Raw genomic sequence first — 22,337 nt, 5'->3', positions numbered from 1 at the left:
CTGTGCAACTTTCCAGTCTTTGGGCACGGATCTTCCGTCGAGCGAACGGTTGTATATGATTGTTAAGTAGGGAGCTAATGCATACTCTGAAAGGAACCTAATTGGTATACAGTCTGGACCAGAAGTCTTGCTTTTATTAAGTGATTTAAGTTGCTTCCCTACTCCGAGGACATTTACTTCTACGTTACTCATTTTGGCAGCTGTTCTTGATTCGAAATCTGGAATATTTACTTCGTCTTCTTTTGTGAAGGCATTACGGAAGGCTGTGTTTAGTAATTCTGATTTGGCAGCACTGTCTTCGATAGTATCTCCATTGCTATCGCACAGAGAAGGCATCGACTGTGTATTGCCGCTAGCATACTTTACAGCCGGCCGCGGTGGTCTAGCGGTTCTAGGCGTTCAGTCCGGAACCGCGGGACTGCTACGGTCGCAGGTTCGAATCCTGCCTCGGGCATGGATGTGTGTGATGTCCTTTTGATGTCCTTTTGATGCTCGTTATTAACTCAGAATTATTTGTTGCTAAGAGGTCAAGTGTGTTTTCATAGCCGTTTACTATTCGCGTTGCCTCATGAGCTAACTGCTCGAAACAATTTTCAGAGAATGCGTTTAGCACAATTTCGGGTGATGTTTTATGCATAGCTCCGGAATTAAGCATATATATTCGCCAACATATCGAGGGTAAATTAAAGTCATCACCAACTACAGTCTCTTGAGTCGGGTACGTGTTTGAAATCAAACTCAAGTTTTCTTTGAACCTTTCAGCAATTGTATCATCTGAATGGGATGTCGGTAAAAGGATCCAATTATTATTTTATTCCAGTTGACAGCAGTGACCTCTGCCCATACAAACTCACGGGAAGTATCTATTTTAATTTCGCGACGAGATAAACTACTTCTAACAGCACAAACACGGCACCGCCAAACGTGTTTAGCCTATCCTTTCAGAACACCATTATGTTCTTCGCAAAAATTTCGGCTGAGCTTATCTCTGGCTTTAGCCAGCTATCAGTGTCTATAATTATTTGAGCATCAGTGCTTTCTATTGGCGCTTGGAGCTCTGGTACTTTCCCAACTCAGCTACGACAGTTAACAACTGTTATACCAATGGTTCCTGTATCTACGTTCTTCCTGTGTTCAACCTGCACCCTTTGTGACTGAAGCTCTTTTTATGTTTTCCCGAGACCCTCTAACCTAAAAACCCGCCCAGTCCACCCTTACAGCCCCTGCTACCCGCGTAGCCGCATCCTGCGTATAGTGGGCTCCTGACCTATTCAGCAGAACCCGAAACCCAACCACCACTTGGCGCAAGTCGAGGAATCTGCAGCTTACACGGTCGCAGAACCGTCTGAGCCTCTGATTCAGACACTCCGCTCGACTCTGTACCAGAGATCAGCAATCGCTTCTGTCCACTACGCTGCAATTGGTGAGCTCTGCTTTTATCCCGCAAGGAAGACTGGCAGCCTTTACTTCTTCTGTTAGGTGCTCGAAACCAGAGAGAATCTCTTCCGATCAAAAGCGACTCATATCGTTGGTAGCGATGTGTGCCATCAGCTGCAGTTGGCTGCACCCTGTGCTCTTCATGGAATGCGGAAGAACCCGTTCCACGTCTGGAATGACTCCACATGGTATGCTCACGGAGTACACATTGGTCTTCTTCCCCTCCTTGGCAATCATGTCCCTCAGGTGCCTCATACCGCGCTATTGGAACTCCCAAGTACCAATAACCCCACCCTTTGTGATTTCCCAGATATTGCAGACTGAGAGGTCTCCTCTGAAACAGGACAAGTGACTTCATCTGGCTGAGGGACAGAGTCAGCCACAGACAGCACCTGGAACCCATTTGTCAGACTAGGAAGTCCTTCACAGTCTGCCACACCCTGAGGTGACCTCCCACCCGAGCACAGATTAGGGGTCAACCGCAATGCGAACAGTGACTGGGCTGGTCAACGGCGAGGACCAATCAGAGGACTCGGACGTGCTGGATGTTCGTTGGATCTCCACAGCCGGCCCATAACAGTGGTGCTCATACACTACAGCCTCAAGCTGTGTAACCGACGTCATCACAGCCTTGAGCTGAGAGCAAAATGTCACCAACTCGGCTCGCTTCTGCACGCAACAATCACAGTCCCCACCCATACTAAAGACCGAGAAAAACTAAACTACCCAGGTGGTTCAAATGGCTCTGAGCACTATGAGACTTAACATCTGAGGTCATCAGTCTCCTAGAACTTAGAACTACTTAAACCTAACCAACCTAAGGGCATCACACACATCCATGCCCGAGGCTGGATTCGAAACTGCGACCTTAGCGGTCACGCTGAAGCGCCTAGAGCCGTTTGGTCACAGCGGCCGGCTAAACTACCCAGATAAATGGACTATCAGCACATGCTACAGAACTGACGAAAACACAGGAACTGTATCTAATAAATTAGATTAATATGCAGAGATACAAAAACCTAAGAACCGAAGCACTCAGGTGAAACTAAATAATCCGCCCCTGATTAGAAACTTTTAATATGTCACAAAATCGTTTTACTTTCCGACGCAAACGATAACGCGAGGACTGTGGCTATTAGATATTAAATTAACACGCAGAAACTCAAGAAACTGAACTATTAAAGCACACAGATGATGATATAAAATTCGTTCCTGTTTAAGAACTTGTAAAAGTCACAAAATCGGTTATTTCCGTATTGCTGCGTGTGTCACGGCCCGCTGTTGCTGCCTGACTGACTGACTAACGCCACCAAAGCGGTCACTAGCTTTCAAAACAAACAACCGACTATCGACTCGCGCTACGGAAGTCTACTGTAGACCCTTAAGAAAACGCACGAACTGTGTCTAATAAATTAGTATAATACGCAGAGATTCAAAAACCTAACTACCGAAGCACTCAGGTGAAACTAAATAGTTATCCCCTGATATGTTTACTTTCCGACGCAAAGGAAAAGGGATTAGAGATGTTTATACCGGTAGTCCCACTGCTATTACCGGTATACAATAGTTTGTGTCGGAAACCTGGGCTCACGAGCCCTCTTATGTGCGCTGTGTGAGCTGTACGATATGCCAGTGCTGCTCTTGCTACATGACGATCCTGGCGCGCGTCTGTGCTGTGTGGACATCTAGAACCTCGTCTACGGTTGTGAGAATTCTCACACGTGATCACTGATAACAGCTTCGTTGCACAACTGACGCAGCGCTTCCGACTTGCGTCACAATTCTGCGAAAGGACCATCCTACCGCTCGGAGGGCCACAGTTTGATCTATTTCATACTTGCTCAGTTGACAGTAGGATGCGCGAATGCGTTTCCGTGGCATGGTTTCGTGCTTGCTTCACACGTTTCCACCACTCTGAGTCTTCTGTCTCCGAGCAGTTCATATTAAAGCGCAGACACAGATGGCGCTCTGGAAACTGTGCCATTACGCTATCTGTTAGCAGACGACGTTGAAACCACTATCCCCACAAGTGGCATACGCCGTCACCGGATCAAAATCGACGTCGTTTTTCCAGATTTACTAATATTTTCTGGCAGTGTATTTAACACATTTACATCGTAAGCTGACCTTGCTGGAAGCTTCAGTCATATTAGCATTTCATCTTTCTAACAATTTTGATAGCATAATCGTATTAATAACGTATTAGGATGGAGAAGAGTAACGTGAGTAGCATTGACGGTAACAGCGAGCGCAGATGAACTGTAGTTTGCTCGGGCAGAGGGGCCAGTAAAGTAAAGATTGTGATTTCTGTTAGCAGCTCCGAGCACCGCATCAAATTAAATATTAACCGCAGTCTTTACTCATACTAAGTTTTTCGTTGCCAATCTGATTAATGTTCGAGACCTTTTTAATACTAAAATATGCTCTGCAGTTGACGAAAGGGTACAGCAGACTTACGGGTACGGCAGATTCCTCCAGGTTGAAGACGCTAAGCGGACACGCTTGCCCGCGCCAAATACGCAATCAGACGAAAAGCATCTGCACACCACTATGTAATGCCTAATCGACCACTAGACGTCAAGAGAAGCAGACCCGCTAGTATAAAAGGAAGCGGGGAGTATAGGTTTGAAAGTAGAGAGGCAGTGACAGAAGAGTGGGTAGAACAGGAGAGCCCAGTCACTTCGAACGTGGACCAGTCGCTGGATGTCACCTAATTTACACTGATGAGCCAAAGAAACTGGTGCACCTGCCTAATATCGCAGAAGTGCCACAACACGACGTGGCATGGACTCGACTAATGTCTGAAGTAGTGCTGGGGGGAATTGAAACCACGAATCCTGCAGGGCTGTCCAGAAATCCGTAAGAATACGACGGTGTGGAGATCTTTTCTAAACAGCACGTTGCAAGGCATCCTATATATGCTCAATAATGTTCATGTCTGAGGAATATGGTGGCCAGCTGAAGTGTTTAAACTCAGAAGAGTGTTCCTGGAGCCACGCTGTAGCGATTTTGGACGTGTGGAGTATCGTATTGTCCTGCTGGTATTGCCCAAGTCCGTCGGGATCCACAATGGACGTGAATGGATGCAGGCAATCAGACAGGATGCTTACGTACGTGTCACCTGTCAGTCGTATCTAGAAGTATCAGGGGTCCCATATCACTCCAACTGCCACGCCCCGCACCATTGCAGAGCCCCCACCAGCTTGGACAGTCCCCTGCTGACATGCAGGGTCCATGGATTCATGAAGTTGTCTCTATAATCGTACACGTCCATCGCCTGGGTACAATTTGTGATGTGTCGACAGAAGTGCCGACACAGTGTGATTTGAGGGGACCGCAATGCACGCTATAAACACACGAAGGATGGCGTGAGGTCTGAATCAGGATACGTAATGAATGCTATAAAGAAAAGTACGTAGCTTTTGGAATACTTAACTTTAATCCATCCTTGTTGTATACATCGTTCTTGATGAGACATGCTTTATACGATAAGTATCAATTGCTATGTAAGGCTAATGGCGCCTTGCTAGATCGTAGCCATGGACTTAGCTGAAGGCTATTCTAACTATCTGCTCGGCAAAGGAGCGAGGCTTCGTCAGTGTAGTCGCTAGCAAAGTCGTCCGTACAACTGGGGCGAGTGCTAGTCCGTCTCTCGAGACCTGCCGTGTGGTGGCGCTCGGTCTGCGATCACTAACTGTGGCGACACGCGGGTCCGACATGTACTAATGGACCGCGGCCGATTTAAAACCACCACCTAGCAAGTGTGGTGTCTGGCGGTGACACCACAATTTGAAACGAGACTCGTCCTACCAGGCAGAATGTTTCCAGTCATCAACATTCCAATGTCGGTGTTGACGGGCCCAGGTGAGGCGTTAAGTTTTATGTCGTGCAGTCATCGAGGGTGCACGAGTGAGCCTTCGGCTCCGAAAGCCCATATCGATGACGTTTCGTTGAATGGCTCACACGCTGACACTTGTTGATGGCGCAGCATTGAAATCTGCAGCAATTTTGTGTAAGGGTTGCACTTCTGTCACGTTCAATGATTCTCGCAAGATCTTTTTCCGGCCCTAGAGATGTTGGAGAGGATTCCTGATATTCAAGGTGCAGACGTGACATGATCGTACGGGAAAATCCCTATTCATCGCTACCTCGGAGATGCTGTGTCCCATTGATCGTGCGCCGGCTATAACACCCCGTTCAAACTCACTTAAATCTTGATAACGTGCCATTGTAACAGCAGTAACCGATCTAAGAACTGCGTCAGACACTTGTCTTATATAGGCGTTGCCGGACGCAGCACCGTATTCTGCCTGTTTACATCGCTGTGTATTTGAATACGCATGCCTGTACCAGTTTCTTTGGCGCTTCAGTGTATGAAAGACATCATCAGTGGTAAATTTCGTAGATGTTCCGATTTTCGAACTGTTTTTCTGCTTACTGTTATTCGAAGTATCATTTGCATAGCACTGGGAACAGAACACTCATTTATTTCATTTCATTTTTCGTGCTGTTAAAACGAAATTTCGAATGGTATTAAGCAGAAGAACAGCTGTAATACCGGAACAGTTTGCCATTGCCGACGCCTTTCAAGTACCAAAGTCGAAACGAGTATTGCACGAAGAATTCATTTCATCCAGTTGTAATTAGGTGGCTCCAATGTGATGATTATAAACATAACATAGGGTGTAACAAAAAGGTATGGCCTAATCTTCAGGAAAGGTTCCTCACGCATAAAGGATTAAGATATCCTATATGGACATGGGTCCCAAAATGCTTTATTTCCATGTCAGAGCCCATTCTTACTTCTGAACTCCCCTTTGTTTTTTTATTCAGCGGTCTTCTGTCTGGTTTGATGTGGCCCGCCACGAATGTATCGTCTATGAGAAGCTTCTCACACCAGTGTAGCACTTGCAACATTCGTCCTTGGTTACTTGCTTGATATATTTCAATCTCTGTCTTCCTCTAGAGTTGTTACCCTCTACGGCTCCCTGTAGTACCATGGAAGTTAGTCCATATGTCTTGGAAGATGTCCTGTCCATATAGACCTATTCCTTTCCTCGCCGATTCAGCGGATAACGTCCTCATTCTTTATCTCATCAGTCTACCTAATATTCAACATTCGTCTGTAGCACCACATCTCAAATGTTTCGATTCTCTTCCTTTCCCGTTTTTCCACAGTCCATGTTTCACTACCATGCAATGCTGTGCTCCAAATGTACATTCTCAGAAATTTCTTCCTCAAATTAAAGTCTACGTTTGATACTAGTAGACTTCTCTTGGCCAAAAATGCTCTTTTTTTGTAAGTGCTAGTCCGCTTTTTTTGTCTTCCTAGCTCCGTCCGTCATGGGTTATTTTGCTACACAGGTAGCAGAATTCTACTTCGTGTTCACCCGTTCCGATGTTAAGTTTATCGCTGTTTCATTTCTGCTACTTCTCATTACTTTCATCTTTCTTCGAAGTACTCTCAGTCCATATTCTGTACTCATTTCATTCAGCAGATCCTGTAATTATTCTTCACATTCATTGAGGTTATCAATGTCATCAGAGAATCTTACCATTGATATCCTTTTGTATTAAATTTTAATTCTTGAACCTCTCTTTTATATCCGTTATTGCCTGAAACTTCCTGGCAGATTAAAACTGTGGGCCAGACCGAGACACAGTTTTAATCTGCCAGGAAGTTTCATATCAGCGCACACTCCGCTGCAGAGTGAGAATCTCATTCTAGAATAGCGGAATTGTGTATGACCCGCTGAAGTAGACTGAATAAGAGGGGCGAAAGACAACATCGCTTTCTTACACTCTTTTTAACCCGAGCACTCAGTTCTTGGACTTCCAGTCTAATTGTTCCCTCTTGGCTTTTGTACATATTGTATACTAACCGTCTTTCCCTACAGCTTACTCTATTTTTCTAAGTATTTCGAACTTCTTACACCATTTGACAATATCGAACGCTCCTTCCACTCGACAAATTGTATGAAGTCTTAGTCTTGCTTCCACTGTCAACCGCAACGTCTCTGGTTCCTTTACCTTTCCTAATGCGTCTGATCGTCATCGAACAGATCCTTAATTTTCTTTTACTTTCTTCTGTGTATTATTCTTGTCAGCAACTTAGGTGCATGAACTGTTCAGCTGTTTGTGCAATAATTCTCGCACTTGTCGGCTCTTATTATCTTCGAATCGTGTGAATGGTGTTTTTCCGAATGTCTGGGTATATAGACAGTCTCACATATTCCACAGTGCATCGTGAATAGTGGTTTGTTAGCTACTTTCCCCAGCGATTTCAGAAATTTGTATGGAATATTATCTGTCCCTTGTGCCGTATTTAGGGAATGGCCTTGCCGCAGTTGATACACCGGTTCCCGTGAGATCATCGACGTTAAGCACTGACGGGTGTGGCTGGCACTTGGATGGGTGACCATCTGGGCCGCCATGCGCTGTTGCCGTTTTTCGGGAGCACTCAGCCTCGTGATGCCAATTGAGGAGCTACTCGACCGAATAGTATCGGCTCCGGTCACGGAAAACCATCATAACGACCGGGAGAGCGGTGTGCTGACCACACGCCCCTCCTATCCACATGCTCAACTGAGGATGACACGACGGTCGGATGGTCCCGATGGGCCACTTGTGACCTGAAGACGGAGTGCTTTTTTCTGCCATGTTTGATTTTAAGTCTTCCAACGATCTTTTAAATTCTGATTCTAATACTGAATCTCTACACATCACATTAATGATGGGAAACACAGATTTGGACTTCATCATTCAGGATAAAAATAGCATTCCTCATCAGCACTCTAGATTTCACTGTTTATTTGTCGGCTATGAATGTGCGAACAGTGAAGAACACAACCAACAGGAAATCGGAACTTGTATAAAAGACGTGATGTTGTAAGAGGTCAATGATTAAGAAATTTGTTGCTAGCGCACTCGAGCAGATGTACTATTGTTATGTCAAGTCCCATGTAAATGTTTTTAAAAAATCTCTTAATAATAATATTTCTTATAAAAAATTAACTTTGACAATCATTCATCTCAATTTAAGGAATTACTGATTTCTCCAATCGACGGTCATCCCGATTGTTGTAAAGAAAAATCAGTTTTTTCCTTTTATGCATGACAAATCTATCGGCCAGCATTGCACTGGGCTGTGCTAGAAAAATTTCTTATAGGAGCAGATATATACGCGTTATCCGGCGACCTTATTGAGGTAAGAATTTTCAATTTATTCAGAATGATCTTTCAGGGCCATGAAGCAGCGCTGCTGACGTCCAAAATTCACCAGTTTAAGTTCACAGTCATTATTGAAAGGTTATAAGTGAGCCACAATTTTTTTGGGAGGTTAGTCACATTGTATTATTGGTAGGTTACGAAATTTTTTTATTGGGAGGTTACGCTGAATGTGAATTATGTAAGTAGTTATATTTTTTACTGTTGGGAGGTTTCGGAAGTTTTCTGTTGGGAGGATACAACGTAAGCAAACACCTTAGGATTTACTCTTTCCGTTCTTCCCACGGAGTTCACCATGTACAACTTCACAAAGCGAACAACTTACGATGTTAGCATGGCTCCACGCACTAATGTTCTGTGGCATTAACTCCCCGTGAAATGTAAAGTACTAAGAGATAGGCTACGGGAAACTGTTTTTCTGCCCGCATCTCGTGGTCGTGCGGTAGCGTTCTCGCTTCCCACGCCCGGGTTCCTGGGTTCGATTCCCGGCGGGGTCAGGGATTTTCTGTGCCACGTGATGGCTGGGTGTTGTGTGCTGTCCTTAGGTTAGTTAGGTTTAAGTAGTTCTTAAGTTCTAGGGGACTGATGACCGTTGATGTTAAGTCCCACAGTGCTCAGAGCCATTTTTGAACGGTTTTCTGCTCACACTGCAAGAGGACAGTATATCCTGCTTTCACGGTTTTTGGTGTCTACTTTGTGCCACAACTTGTGTCCAGCAGCTACCCGCTTTTAAGTTTTTGCATAGCTGCAACTTGAAGGAAGACGGACTGCAATGAGCAAAAACGAAAAATGCTCACGCGTATCTTTATTTCTTTACCCATTGCGGTCCCATTCTTTTCTGTACCAGAGTGAAGTGAATACGTTTGCCTGTATATTTCAAACACGCTCCACTTGACCCGCCCGCATCTCGTGGTCGTGCGGTAGCGTTCTCGCTTCCCACGCCCGGGTTCCCGGGTTCGATTCCCGGCGGGGTCAGGGATTTTCTCTGCCTCGTGATGGCTGGGTGTTGTGTGTTGTCCTTAGGTTAGTTAGGTTTAAGTAGTTCTAAGTTCTAGGGGACTGATGACCATAGATGTTAAGTCCCATAGTGCTCAGAGCCAGCCACTTGACCCAGAGAGTAGTACAGGCCCGTAAGCCTGTTGTGACATCTTAAATTTTTCTAGTCTTGAAGGAGGTACAGACAGGTTTCTTTGAGAAAGAGGATGCTCACCTATCCTCGTGTAAAGCTCTGCTTTGTAGACCTACTTCTACATCTACGTACATGCTCCGCAAACCACCGTACGGCGCTTGGCGGAGGGTACTCTCGTGCCACTACTAGTCATTTCCTTTCTTGCTCCACACGCAAAACGACTATCCGTATGTCTCTGTACGAGCCCTAATTTCTCGTGTCTTATCTTCGTGGTCCTTACACGAAATGTATGTTGACGGCAGTAGACCCGTTATGGTGTCAGCTTTTCTTTTTAGTCGAATAGAAGGTCACCTTAACTCCAAGGATTCCCATATGAATTCTCGAAGCACTTACGTGTCGTTCGAACATACCGCTAACAAATATAGCAGGCCGTCTTTGAATTACTTCGATTTCGTTCTTTAATTCTATCAAGTGCTTGGCTATTTGGTTTTTGTTTTGTTTTAGGGAGTAAAGACAACTGGAGCCACACGCGCCTAAGTCAAAACTATAGAACACGAAGAGAGAGAGAGAGAGAGAGAGAGAGAGAGAGAGAGAGAGAGAGGAGTTAAAAAACGACTATATGTCAGCCTCAGCTGACATAAGAGAAGACAGCTAAAACCAGGGACGTTGAGAATGGGCCAAAGAGGACACCATACAGAGACGGAGGTCCAAAACTAAAATTAAAATCCTTTTCGCCATATTAGTTTGGCGGATAAAAAGTAAAACTCGGTTGACAGCATGCGCGTCATTTGCTAAAACGGCAAAGCTAAGCGGGAACGTAAACGGTTAAAAGGTGGGCATTCCGTCAGGATGCCCGATCAAGTGTGGATCGCAAACACTCGAGCGATACTCAAGAACAGATTACACTAGAGTCCCATGTGCGGCCTCCTTTACAAATGGTTCAAGTGGCTCTGAGCACTATGAGACTCAACTGCTGAGGTCATTAGTCCCCTAGAACTGAGAACTAGTTAAACCTAACTAACCTAAGGACATCACAAACATCAAAGCCCGAGGCAGGATTCGAACTGCGACCGTAGCGGTCTTGCGGTTCCAGACTGCAGCGCCTTTAACCGCACGGCCACTTCGGCCGGCTGCCTCCTTTACAGATGAACCACACATTCTGAGAACACTCCCAATAAACCAAAGTTAACCATTTGCCTTCACGATACTCATATCCTCGTTCCATTTCATATCGCTTTGCAACGTTACGAACAGATATTTAAACGACATGATTGTGTCGAGCACGACACTACTAATACTGTTGTTGTTGTTGTTGTTGTTGTTGTCTTCAGTCCAGAGACTGGTTTGATGCAGCTCTACATGCTACTCTATCCTGTGCAAGCTTCTTCATCTCTCAGTATTTACTGCAACCTACATCCTTCTGAATCTGCTTAGTGTATTCATCTCTTGGTCTCCCTCTACGATTTTTACCCTCCACGCTGCCCTCCAATGCTAGATTTGTGATCCCTTAATGCCTCAGAACATGTCCTACCAACCGGTCCCTTCTTCTTGTCAAGTTGTGCCACAAACTCCTCTTCTCCCCAATTCTATTCAATATTTCCTCATTAGTTATGTGATCTACCCATCTAATCTTCAGCATTCTTCTGTAGCACCACATTTCGAAAGCTTTTATTCTCTTCTTGTCCAAACTATTTATCGTCCATGTTTCACTTCCATATATGGCTACACTCCATACAAATGCTTTCAGAAACGACTTCCTGACACTTAAATCTATACTTGATGTTAACAAATTTCTCTTCTTCAGAAACGCTTTCCTTGCCATTGCCAGTCTACATTTTATATCTTCTCTACTTCGACCATCATCAGTTATTTTGCTCCGAAAATAGCAAAACCCCTTTACTACTTTAAGTGTCTCATTTCCTAATCTAATTCCCTCAGCATTACCCGACTTAATTCGACTACATTCCATTATATTCGTTTTTCTTTTGTTGATGTTCATCTTATATCCTCCATTCAAGACACTGTCCATTCCGTTCAACTGCTCTTCCAAGTCCTTTGCTGTCTCTGACAGAACTACAATGTCATCGGCGAACCTCAACGTTTTTACTTCTTCTCCATGGACTTAAATACCTACTCCGTATTTTTCTTTTGTTTCCTTTACCGCTTGCTCAATATACAGAATGAATAACATCGGGGACAGGCTACAACCCTGTCTCACTTCCTTCCCAACCACTGCTTCCCTTTCATGCCCCTCGACTCTTATAACTGCCATCTGGTTTCCATACAAATTGTAAATAGCCTTTCGCTCCCTGTATTTTACCCCTGCCACCTTTAGAATTTGAAAGAGAGTGTTCCAGTCAACATTGTCAAAAGCTTTCTCTAAGTCTACAAATGCTAGAAATGTAGGTTTGCCTTTCCTTAATCTATTTTCTAAGATAAGTTGTAGGGTCTGTATTGCCTCACATGTTCCAACATTTCTGCGGAATCCAAACTGATCTTCGCCGAGGTCGGCTTCTACCAGTTTTTCCATTCGCCTGTAAAGAATTCGCGTTAGTATTTTGCAGATGTGACATATTAAACCGATAGTTCGGTAATTTTCACATCTGTCAACACCTGTTTTCTTAGGGATAGGAATTATTATATTCTTCTTGAAGTCTGAGGGTATTTCGCCTGTCTCATACATCTTGCTCACCAGTTGGTAGAGGTTTGTCACGGCTGGCTCTCCCAAGGCCGCCAGTGGAATGTTGTCTACTCCCGGGGCCTTTTTTCGACTCAGGTCTTTCTGTGGTCTGTCAAACTCTTCAGGCAGTATCGTATCTCCCATTTCATCTTCATCTTCATCCTCTTCCACTTCCATAATATTGTCCTGAAGTACATCGCCCTTGTATAGACCCTCTATATACTCCTTCCACCTTTCTGCTTTCCCTTCTTTCTTAGAACTGGGTTTCCATCTGAGCTCTTGATATTCATACAAGTAGCTCTCTTTTCTCCAAAGGTCTCTTTAATTTTCCTGTAGGCAGTATCTATCTTACCCCTAGGAGATAAGCCTCTACATCCTTCCATTTATCCTCTAGCCATCCCTGCTTAGCCATTTTGCACTCCCTGTCGATCTCATTTTTGAGACGTTTGTATTCCTTTTTGCCTGCTTCATTTACTGCGTTTTTATATTTTCTCCTTTCATCAATTAAATTCAATATTTCTTCTGTTACCCAAGGATTTCTACTAGCCCTCGTCTTTTTACCTACTTGATCCTCCGCTGCCTTCACTACTTCATCCCTCAGAGCTACCCATTCTTCTTCTACTGTATTTCTTTCCCCCATTCCTGCCAATTGTTCCCTTATGCTCTCCCTGAAACTCTGTACAACCTCTGGTTTAGTCAGTTTATCCAGGTCCCATCTCCTTAAATTCCCACCTTTTTGCAGTTTCTTCAGTTTTAATCTACAGATCATAACCAATAGATTGTGGTCAGAGTCCACATCTACCCCTGGAAATGTCTTACAATTTAAAATCTGGTTCCTAAATCTCTGTCTTACCGTTATGTAATCTATCTGTAACCTGTCAGTATCTCCAGGCTTCTTCCATGTATACAACCTTCTTTTATGATTCCTGAACCAAAAGTTAGCTATGATCAAGTTGTGCTCTGTGCAAAATTCTATCAGGCGGCTTCCTCTTTCATTTCTTAGCCCCAATCCATATTCACCTACTACGTTTCCTTCTCTCCCTTTTCCTACTACCGAATTCCAGTCACCCATGACCATTAAATTTTCATCTCCCTTCACTATCCTAATAATTTCTTTTATCTTATCATACATTTCATCAATTTCTTCATCATCTGCAGAGCTAGTTGGCGTATAAACTTGTACTACTGTAGTAGGCATGGGCTTCGTGTCTATCTTGGCCACAATAATGTGTTCACTACGCTGTTTGTAGTAGCTTACCCGCACTCCTATTTTTTTATCCATTATTAAACCTACTCCTGCATTACCCCTATTTGATTTTGTATTTATAACCCTGTATTCACCTGACCAAAAGTCTTGTTCCTCCTGCCACCGAACTTCACTAATTCCCACTATATCTAACTTCAACCTATCCATTTCTCTTTTTAAATTTTCTAACCTACCTGCCCGATTAAGGGATCTGACATTCCACGCTCCGATCCGTAGAACGCCAGTTTTCTTTCTCCTGACAACCACGTCCCCTTGAGTAGTTCCCGTCCGGAGATCCGAATGGGGGACTATTTTATCTCAGGAATATTTTACCAAAGAGGACGCCATCATCATTTAACCAGACAGTAAAGCTGCATGCCCTCGGGAAAAATTACGGCTGTAGTTTCCCCTTGCTTTCAGCCATTCGCAGTACCAGCACAGCACGGCCGTTTTGGTTAGTGTTACAAGGCCAGATCAGTCAATCATCCAGACAGTTCCCCTGCAACTACTGAAAAGGCTGCTGCCCCTCTTCAGGAACCACGCGTTTGTCTGGCCTCTCAACAAATACCCCTCCGTTGTGGTTGCACCTACGGTACGGCCATCTGTATCGTTGAGGCACGCAAGCCTCACCACCAACGGCAAGGTCCATGGTTCATGGGGGTAGGAAATTTATCTAAGTCATTTATTAACCTCCTACAGTCACTCGATTTCGACACCTTGCTGTACACCATAGCATCATCAACAAACAGCCGTTGGTTCCTGTCCAACATGTCCGCCAGATAATTATGTACGTAGGAGATAATAACGGTCATATCACACTTCCCTGGGGCGCTTCTGACGATACGCTTGTCTCTGATGAACACTCGCCGCCGAGGACAACGTGCTGGGTTCTGTTACTTAAGAAGTGTTCGAACCACTCACATATCTAGGAACTTATTCCCTATGCACATACCTTCGTTAACAGTCTGCAGTGGAGCACCCTGGCAAATGCTTTCCGGAAATCTGGAGTTGGAATCTGCCCGTTGCTCTTCACGAGCTTCCTAAAACCGTGCTGATCCGTGGACATAAGCTTCCTGGTCTCAAGAAAATTTATCATATCCGAAGTGAGAATATGTGCACGGATTTTGCAGCAAACAGATGTTAGGGATATTGCTCTGTAATTTGGAGGTCCGTTCTTTCACCCTTATTATATACTTAAGTCAGCTGATCTTTTTTCCAGTCGCTTGGGACTTTGCGCTGGTCGAGAGGCTGCCGATAAATGTGGGCTAAGTAAGTGGTCTATGCCGTAGAGTACTCTGTGTAAAACCAATATGGGATTACATCTAGACCTGGAGACTCAAACTCATCGGCCAAAACGTTATCATCACTGCCGACCACGACACTGTACGCCGCCTGGTGGTGTTGCGGTCACGTGAAGCAGTAACAAAAGTATACAGGGTGGTCCATTGAGTGTGACCGGGCCAAATATCTCACGAAATGAGCATCAAACGAAAAAACTACAAAGAACGAAACTCGTCTAGCTTGAAGGAGGATACCAGATGGCGCTATGGCTGGCCCGCTAGATGGCGCTGTCATACGTCAGACGGATATCAACTTTTTTTTTTTTTTTTGCAATAGGAACCCCCATTTTTATTGCATATTCGTGTAGTACGTAAAGAAATATGAATATTTTAGTTGGACCACTTTTTTTGCTTCGTGATAGATGGCGCTGTAATAGTCACAAACGTATAAGTACGTGGTATCACCTAACATTCCGCCAGTGCGGACGGCATTTGCTTCTTGATACATTACCCGTGTTAAAATGGATCGTTTACCAAATGCGGTAAAGGTCGATATCGTGTTCAGGTATGGCTATTGTGATCAAAATGCCCAACGGGTGTGTGCTATGTATGCTGCTCGGTATCCTGGACGACATCATCCAAGTGGCCGGACCGTTCGCCGGATTGTTACGTTCTTTAAGGAAACAGAAAGTGTTCAGCCACGTATGAAACGTCAACCACGACCTGCAACAAATGATGATACCCAAGTAGGTGTTTTAGCTGCTGTCGCGGCTAATCCGCACATCAGTAGCAGACAAACTGCGCGAGAATTGGGAATCTCAAAAACGTCGGTGTTGAGAATGCTACATCAACATCGATTGCACCCGTACCATATTTCTATGCACCAGGAGTTGCATGGCGACGACTTTGAACGTCGTGTACAGCTCTGCCTCTGGGCACAAGAGAAATTACGGGACGATGACAGATTTCTTGCATGCGTTCTATTTAGCGACGTAGCGTCATTCACCAACAGCGGTAACGTAAACCAGCATAATATGCACTATTGGGCAACGGAAAATCCGCGATGGTTGCGACAAGTGGAACATCAGCGACCTTGGCGGGTTAAAGTATGGTGCGGCATTATGGGTGGAAGGATAATTGGCCCCCATTTTATCGATGGCAATCTAAATGGTGCAGTGTATGCTGATTTCTTACGTAATGTTCTACCGATGTTACTACAAAATGTTTCACTGCGTGGCAGAATGGCGATGTACTTCCAACATGATGGATGTTCGGCACGTAGCTCTCGTGCGGTTGCAGCGGTATTGAATAGCATATTTCATGACAGGTGGATAGGTCGTCGAAACACCATACCATGGCCCGCAAGTTCACCGGATCTGACGTCCCCGGATTTCTTTCTGTGGGGAAAGTTGAAGGATATATACTATCGTAATCCACCGACAACGCCTGCAACATGCGTCAGCGCATTGTCAATGCATGTGCTAACATTACGGTGGGCGAACCAGTCGCTGTTGAGAGGAAAGTCGTTACACGTATTCCCAAATTCAATGAGGTTGACGGACTTCATTTTGAGCATTTATTGCATTAATGTGGTATTTACAGGTAATCACGCTGTAACAGCATGCGTTCTCAGAAATGATGAGTTCACAAAGGTACATGTATCACATTGGAACAACCGATAAATATGTTCAAACGTACCTACGTTCTGTATTTTAATTTAAAAAACCTACCGGTTACCAACTGTTCGTCTAGAATTGTGAGCCATATGTTTCTGACTATTACAGTGCCATCTATCACAAAGCGAAAAAAGTGGTCCAACTAAGACATTCATATTTCTATACGTACTACATGAATATGTAATAAAAATGGGGGTTCCTATTTTAAAAAACGCAGTTGATATCCGTATGACCTATGGCAGCGCCATCTAGCGGGCCAACCATAGCGCCATCTGGTTTCCCCCTTCAAGCTAGACGAGTTTCGTTCTTTGTAGTTTTTTTGTTTGACGCTTATTTAGTGAGATATTTGGCCCGGTCACGATCAATGGACCACCCTACATAAGCGGAGCAGACACGGACGGGGGATCACCCTAGCGAAGATATGGACTGTAAACGGGGAAATCCACTGAGATGAGCGACTTCGACAAAGGGTCGATTGTTATTACACAGATCCTCTGAACGAGTATCTAGAAAAGACGGCGAATCTGGTCGAATGTTCAAGTGCTGCTTTCGTGAGCATCTACGGAAAGAGGTAGAAGGACAGTGAATCTTCCACTAGGCGCTAAATGGTGGGACGTCCACGAGTCTTGACAGAAAGTTGAGGTCGGAGACTTGTCTGCTCTGTAAGGTAGGACAGATGGCGACCTGTAGCGTCTCTAACCAAAGAGCACAATGGTGTTGCACGCACAGTGTTTCGGGACACACGGTTCGTTGTACATTGTCGCAGCAAACCACCCCACGTGTTCACATGTTGACCCAGCGAAATCGTCAGTTACTGTTACAGTGGGCACATCACCATCGGGATTCGAGCGGCGATCAATGAAAACGTGTCGACTCTTCGGGTGAACCCCTCTTTTGCTACCCTAGGTCGATGGTCGCCTCCTCAAACACCGTCATCGGAGGCTCAAAACGTGCAGTGCGCCATGGACGCAGGCTGGTGGGAGCAGTATTATCTTATGGGGGACACTCTCCTGCGCTTGCACGGGACCTGTGGCAGTAATCGAAGGTACGCTGACAGCTGCGAACCACCTGCATCCCTTCATGCTTGATGTCTTCCCCGATGGCGATGTCATCTTTCAGCAGTATAACTGTCCATGTCTCGGGGCCCGAACCGTGCTACAGTGGTTTGAGGAGCATTATGGTGAACTCACCCTGATGTCACGGCGACCAGATTCGCCAGGTGTAAGTCCTATGGAACTCATCCTGGTCGCTATTGGGCGCTATCGTTACGTACGCAAATCAGCGGCTCATTATTTACCGATTACATTACCTTCTACAAACGTACAAGCAAATTGTCGGATCCCTGATACGCAGAATCTGTGACGTATTTTGTTCAAAAGAGGAACAAACAATTTATTAAGCAGTTGGTCATAATGTTTTGACTCGTCGTTGTATTTGTTTTCAACTCTTTCAGTTGTTTCTCTAAGCCAGGGATGCTTATTACTACATCGTCATACGGGAGTCTGTTCGATAATCAAACGTCGGTATGTTTGTTCGATTCTCCTGCGTGAATGATTTCTTAAACGTGAAATTTAAAACTTCAGCTTTCGTTTTGCTGTCTTCAGGTGCCATACCAGGCCCTTTATATACATGATTAACAGTTATATTTACTGGAGTAAACCTTACTTTCTTTCCTCAACACTTCTTAGGATTAGCAGGGACAACACGTAAACGTGCGAATGGATGCTTAGAGATTTTACACAGGACAAGAATTTTCTTGGCCCAATCCCTCCCCCCTTGAGGTTGGGCGCCCTAGGACACAAAACGGGAGAGGCACTGGTACGCTGGACTTAATGAGTAACGCATGTTTTTGGCATGCACCGCTATGTGCTGTTGAACAAGGCGGTTTTAAATCGGAATCAGATTCATTTTCTTAGTATTTGTAATCCGATGAAGTGCAGATGTGTCACATTAATTTATTTAACCAATGTTGGCGTAAATTCCGCGTGGGAGTGCGATTTTCGAACTTGTCTCTATTCATGCTGACGCACTGAGATTGCATGGCTTTATAATAGTTTAGATGCCCTGTGACTTGTATTCCTGTCGTTAATTCCACTCTATTTAACAGGTGTTTGTGGCTACCAATTTATCCACATACTGTGTGGTGCACGAAACGTGTCACCATTTTGTTTTTGAATAAGCACTTTACGATCAAGATAAACTCAAAGGAACATGTACTGCCACGAAAAACACTCTGTAGAATTGTCCTAACTCAACACATGCTAAACATGTTCACCATTTTGATTACTAACACGAGCAGTGATGTTAGCGATAACTCTGTGGCTCATGTCTCCCGGAATTTGACTGCATGCTTGAAGAATAAGCTCTATTAAATCATGTGGACGTTTCGTTTCCTTCCGGTACCCCCAAAGAAAGAAGTCATACGAATTCAGACCTGGAGTATTGGCGGGCCAAAATTGTCCATCACAGAAACGGTCTGGAAATGTGACTGAAATGACCTGCATGTCGAAACGCTCGAGTAAGAAGTCCAACGGAGTATTTGTGGAGAATGGCCATGCTCCATCTTGCGTGAACCAATGCGTGTTGAATGGCAACAAAGTAGCAAGTAACTGTACGACGAAGTTATTGCGGAGCACGCTCAAATAACGCGCAGTTTCACAGTTACTTCAAAGAAGAAAGATCCAATAAGTCCATGACTGAAAACTGTAACCGACACTGTAATCCTCCGAACATGATGTTGTCGTTCATGAAACACTGGCAGATTTTCAGTAGCCCAAAAGCGTGCATTTTGTTTGTTAACACCACTATCCAAATGAAAATGTGCCTCCGTATGAAAACCGAACGTTGTTGAGAGTTCGTCCCCTATCCTCTATCCAGCGGCCAAACAGTGGTCTCTGCCATTCGTATTCCATAGTGAGCTTCTCAGCAGAGGTCATCTTGTATGGGAGGAGGTCACTTTTAAGAATCCATTGAACAGAGCGGCTGGATCTGCCCAGTTGCATTGCTGCCTTTTTTTGCACAATCTGCTGGGGTTTTTCCATAGAGCAACTGGTGTCACTTCAATATTCTCCAGCGAACGGACTCCGTCCAAGGTTGCTTCACTTTCAGTATTGACCGTTCTCGTACTAACTGCTGTTGAAACCGCCTCTGAGTCGAAACAGGACTTCTCGCTTCGTGGAAAAGTAACACACCTGACGATCACTGCTGCGTTGTTAGACGTCCACTGTCGGCCATGTTGTAAACGCTGTCTCCTAGTGACGGTATCGTGAACCGCGCGCCGTTTCGTAACTTGTTTTTCCAAGCTCTACTGCTACTGCTGCTGAGATGCTCAACGAGATAACTAGTGCGCCTCATAAATTATGCTCGGAACAAATGATGTCACACTTCGTGTGCCACCCTGTATTTAATCTAGATTGTGATGAGATTTCTTTGTGGGGCCTATTACCGTTGGATGCCAGCCACCATGTGCTCTCAGAACCTGAGTTAAAACGTTTTAGCCGAAGTATACAGGGTGGGTCACGAAGATATGCAAATATTTTATATGTTATTCTACAAGTACAATTAAAGAAAAGGTTCATATAAATATTGGTCCGCAAATGTTTAGTTACAGAGCAACGGCTAATAAAACATTTTGTCTGAAATTTAGCAACTTCATTAATACAAAACCATCGCAAAACTGTATGATGTTAAAGTAAAGCACGATTTCCATTTATTTTGTTGTTATTTATCTGGTGAATCTAATAAAACATGTCCCAGACATGTATATGTAGTAGTTTTCCAAAAAATCCAGAGTAGCAAAGAAGTAATTTCGTAAAATTTTTAATTTATTAACTAACTGGCCCAAGTTGTTTCTTAAATTCCAGACAATTGCACAAAGTTTTCAACAAAAGTTGCAGGGAATTTAGTTTTGGAAAAATGATGGTGATAACGTTAACTGAAACTGTATGAATGTGTCAGGTAATCACTTTTATTAATACCATACAGATTATTGTACTTCAGTGTAAACCATACCTTAGACTGTGAAATGCCTAATCGTTAAAAGATACATCATGCACTCGTACCCGGGCTTTGCTGAACAGCATCCACAATATCCTCACTGTCGTCCTCACATATCGAGTGCTTGTACCGATTATGAACACTAGGTAGAGAACCTGTCTCCCGTAACATTCAAAATACTCCGCTAATGATTCGTGCATTCGGAATCCTCCGAGTTGGATAATGTAGGCGATATTCATTGTTAACTACATTACCATCACATTTGCCATAAGTAAACAACATATTGGCGTATTCCTCTGTCGTAAATTTGAAAGGCATCCCAATTTCATAAATAATTTACAAACTAATACAGTTACTATGTGGTTTCACTTAAATACTTTGATATTATTATGTTCTTTCACTAAACAATACAGAAAACTAACTCACTTCAAGGTTAGGAAACGACTGAAACAACTTACTAACGGTTGCCAACAATGACATAAGCGTTTCTAAATCATTAATGGAAAGAAAACAGATTTACTTGTATGATATTCTTTGCTTCTTTGGATGTTCTGGAAAACTACTGTATATACACGCCTGGGACATGTTTTGTTAGATTCACCAGATCAATAACATCGAAATAAATGGAAATTGTGCTTTACTTTAATCTCGTACAGTTCTGCAATTGCTTCTTATTAGCGAAGTTGCTAAATTTCGGGCTACATTTTTTATTAGCCATAACCCTGTAACTAAACATTTGCGGGCCAAATGTTTATACGAACTCTTTTCTTTAGTTTTACTTGTAGAATAACATATTAAAACATTTGCATATCTTCGTTTGCTGATGCACTGCAAACAGTTTGAACTAGTAAATTTTATGAAATTAATCTATTTGTTAGTTGATCGTTGGCTGGCTTCCTGCCGCCACGTGTTTGTGAATTTAATGCATATTCATTTTAACTTACATGGGTCTTGTCGACCTGATTCCAGTGATACAACAGTGGGCTGTGTAGGTCAGATACATTGGGTTTTGTAAGCTTTCGAGTCACATGAGATTTTTGGCAATTGTCCACATGCGGTTCATTGTGTACTCGCACCATTCAGTAGCATGACCAAAGTTAACTTAAGCGTTACTGGTAAATGGGGTTATGGCAAATAGATGACTGTCCTTTCATGTAACAAATTAGTAAGCTATTAAATGAAGTATATCTTCCCCCTACTATCTATATAGTGATGAATACCTGGGTAGCCGTGTGGGTACCCACTTAGCACTGGCTAATTCTCTCTCCACTTCCTCTAGGTGTGGTTTAGTAAACGTAGGATAACATGGCCAGTAAATGCACAGTCCATAGGGCAGACGTGTTGTGAGTGGTAATGGTGGGGGTTACCGGCAGGAGCTGCAGGGGAGATGCCAAATGCTGGAGGGGAAGTGCCATTCTAAACTGAGGCCTACCCTCATATTTTCGTAATGAAGTAGAGCATCTGCACGCCCAAACGTGAATGGTGACAATGAAATAGATCTACTGCCACCTCTGATATGGATAGTATCTACAAATAATTCCACTGAAAATACAAAAAAAAAGCAGCGGTTTATTTCTGCCTGGCTACTAACCATTTGTAATTTTCAGAGAAGTGTAATGAGTGGTGAATTTTGAGTAAAACCTACATATCACTTGTTGCCATGTTA

Source organism: Schistocerca piceifrons, chromosome 5, assembly GCF_021461385.2.
Source record: "Schistocerca piceifrons isolate TAMUIC-IGC-003096 chromosome 5, iqSchPice1.1, whole genome shotgun sequence".
NCBI classification, from domain to species: domain Eukaryota; kingdom Metazoa; phylum Arthropoda; class Insecta; order Orthoptera; family Acrididae; genus Schistocerca; species Schistocerca piceifrons.
Note: the sequence above shows the minus strand (reverse complement) of the source record.